Source organism: Salmo salar, chromosome ssa14 (genome assembly GCF_905237065.1).
Source record: "Salmo salar chromosome ssa14, Ssal_v3.1, whole genome shotgun sequence".
Lineage (NCBI taxonomy): Eukaryota > Metazoa > Chordata > Actinopteri > Salmoniformes > Salmonidae > Salmo > Salmo salar.
The window spans coordinates 37,515,728-37,519,912 of record NC_059455.1 but is presented as its reverse complement, the minus strand read 5'-3'; positions in this window follow the sequence as shown (position 1 = coordinate 37,519,912).

Genomic DNA, 4,185 nt, shown 5'->3' with positions numbered 1-4,185 from the left:
CTCACACACTCCCACACACACACTCCCACACACCAAACTCACAGCTCACACCCACCACACACGCTCACACCACACACCCTCACACCCACACACACCTGTACTCACACCACACACACCTCACCACACCGCTCTGCGGCTCACACCCACACACGTCATGCCTGCGACTCACGCCACACACTGCGCTCTGCGATCACACCCACACACCTCCCACACCACACACATCACCAATCACACCCACACCTGCAGCTCACCACACACACACTCACGCAGCCAGCACCCCTGCGGCTCAAGCGCTCACACCCACACACATATCACACCCACATAGCTCACCCACACACACACTCACGTGCTCCTACCACACACCCATCACCCACACACGCGCTCACACCCACACCAGCACACACGTGCTCCGCCTAACAAACCACCCAAACCGTCACGCCACACACACTCACACTAGCACACCCACCACAAATCACGCCACACTGCGGCTCACGCCCACACTGCAGCTCCACGCCCACACAGCTCACACCCACCACACAGCTCACACCCACACACACATACACACCCCACACACAGGCTCACACACATACACCCACACACCTCCACCACACACACTCCCACACTACTCCTGCCACACACATGTCTGCAGCTCTTGCCACCACACACGCTCACACCGCACACCACGACTCCACACCCACACACCCAACAGCTCACACCCGGCACACACGTCACACCACACACTGCGTCACACCCACACGCCCGCTGCAACGTTCACACCACCACGTCACACCACACCACACCCACACCTGACCACACACACGTCACACCCACACGCTCCACACCACACACCACGACTCACCACTCCCACACACACACTCCCACACACACACTCACTGCATCACACCACACACGCTCCACCCACACACGCTCACTGCAGCACACACACACACTGCGTCCACCACACGCAGCTCCACCCACACCTGCGCTCCACCCACGCTCACACCCACACGTCACACACTTCACACCCACACACACGGCTCACACGGCTCACACCCACACACACCTCCCACACACACACTCACCACACTCACACCACACACTGCGCTCACACCACTCACACCAGCACACCACGCTCAGGCTCACACCCACATAATACATCTCACACTACACACACGTCACACCCTTTTACGTGCTCACACCCACACAACTCACACCATGCGCAGCTCCCTTCCCCACACGCATCCTGTGGCTCACACCACACACACGCTCACACCACACACCGCGCTCCACCCACACACACACTCACTGCGCTCACGCCACACACACCACAGTTCTGCAGCTCACCCCCACACACACACTCTGCACTCACACCACACACACGCTCTGCAGCCTCACACCCACCTGCGCTCCACACACCCACACACAGCTCACACCCACACATACACTCACACCTCACACACCACACACAGCTCACACCCCACACACACACTCACTGCACACACACACACACTGCGCTCACACCACCACACACTGCGTCACGCCACACACCTCACACGCTCACCACACACGTCCGCACCCACGACTCACACCCACACACACATTCACGCTCACACCCACACACACACTCACACCCACCACTGCACCTCACCTCACACCACACACACGCTCACACCCCACACACACACTCACACACCACATATGCAGCTCAAGCGTCACACCACACGTACTCACACCACACACACCTCACACCCACACACATGCTCACACCCACACCTGCCTCACACCCGCACACTGCGGCTCACACCCCACACACACACGCTCATCCGACACACGCTCCACACCCACAAACAAACTCACACCCACACACACCTCACACCTCACACCCACACATCACACACGCTCACACCCACACACACCTCACACCACTTTGCGCTCACACCACACACACACACTCCACACACGCTGCAGCTCACACACCCACACACACTCACACCCACACACGACCACACCACACACACGCTCACACCCACACCAGCGCTCTGCGGCTCCACCCGCCACACATACGTCACACGCTCCACCCACCCGTGTCACACGCACCATGCCTGGCTCACGCGCTCATTGCCACACTGCCATCACACCCACACACTGCGCTCACACCCTCTGCTTGCCCCTAGCAGCTCTGCGGCTCACACCACACACTGCGGCTCACCCACGGCTCACCCGCACCTGCAGCTCACACCAGCACACGCTCACACCCACACACACGCTCCACACCACACTCACGGCTCACACCCACCTGCGACTCACGTGCTCACACCCCACACACACCTCATCCACCACCCACCTGCGCTACACTTACACACACGTCACCACCCCACACACACGACTCCTGCGCTCACCTCCACCTGCGGCTCACGTCACACCACCCTCTCACCACGCACACACCCCACACCACACACCACGCTCACACCCACACCTGCGACTCTGCGCTCACACCCGCACCGCTCACCACACACACACTCCTGCACTCACCCGCACCTGCAGCTCACATAGCCTGCGCTGACACGCTCACACCCACACACTGCGCTCACACCGCACACATGCTCACACCACCTGCGGCTCCCGCTCACACACCACACACACGTCTGCGCTCACACCCACACACACGCTCACACCCGCACTCCGCTCCACCACCCACACCTGCCAGCTCACACCCAACACACCTCACCCCACACAAACGCTCCACATGCTCCTGACCCACACACCACGACTCACAGCTCCACCCGCACACACGCTCACACACCCACCTGCAGCTCACATCCAGACACTGCAGCTCACACCCACAAACACGCTCACACCCACCACGACTCCTGCATCACACCACACAAGCGACTCACACTCCCACCCCACACGCGCCTCACTGCCCGCACACCGTCACTGCCTGCTCCTGGGCGTCGCACCCACACCCTCCCACACACACGTCTGCGCTCCACACACCCACACACGCTCCACACCCCACACACGCTCACACCCACCACACCTCACGCTCCACACCACACATGCTCACCGCTCACACCCACACACAGCTCACACCCGCACACACACTCCACCCACACACACGCTCACACCCGCTGGCTCACCACACACACCGCATCACCCACACACCGGCACACCGCGACTCCACCCACCACGTGTCACACCACCACCACCCACACACTGCGTCACGCCCCACCCACACGTATCACACCACACACACGCTCCACCACGCTCCACACCTCCCACACACAGCTCACACGCTCACACACCCCCACACACAGCTCCACACACGACTCTGCGACCACACACCTGCAGCTCCACACCCACACACACGGCTCACACCACACCGCTCACTGCGCTCCCACACCCACACACATCCAGCACCTGCGCTCACACCACACACTGCGACTCACACGTCCACACCCCACACACACACTCCACCCACACCTGCGCTCACACCCACCACACACACTCCCGCACACACAAACAAGCGACTCCACCCACACACATGCTCCACACCTGCACGGCTCACACCCGCACATGCTCCACCACACTGCGCTCACCCGCTGCGGCTCACGCCACACTGCGGCTCACGTCAGACACCGCATCACCCCACAAACGCTCACCCACACCCGGCTCTGCGGCTCACCCACTGAAGCGCTCACGCACTCACACACACCCACCCTGCTCACACGTCACGCCCACACACACGTCACACCACACACATATCACTGCGGCTCACCACACGTATCACCGCTCCACCCACACACACGTCCACCATGCACGCTCACACCCACACACACACAGTATCACCCGCTCACACGCACACACCCACACACCACACACGTATCACACCACACACTAACTCACTGCGGCTCACACCACACTGCACTCACACCCACACCTTACACACCACCTGCGACTCACACCACACACACGCTCACACCACACACGCTCACCCACACACACATCACACACCCACACTGCGACTCCTGTGGCTCACCCACACCATACTCCACATCACTGCAACACACCCCACACACACGTCCACACCACACCGACTCCACACCACACAGGCTCTGCGCTCCACACCCACACACGTCCAGCACCTGCGGCTCACACTCACACAAGCAATGCAGTAACTTCGAT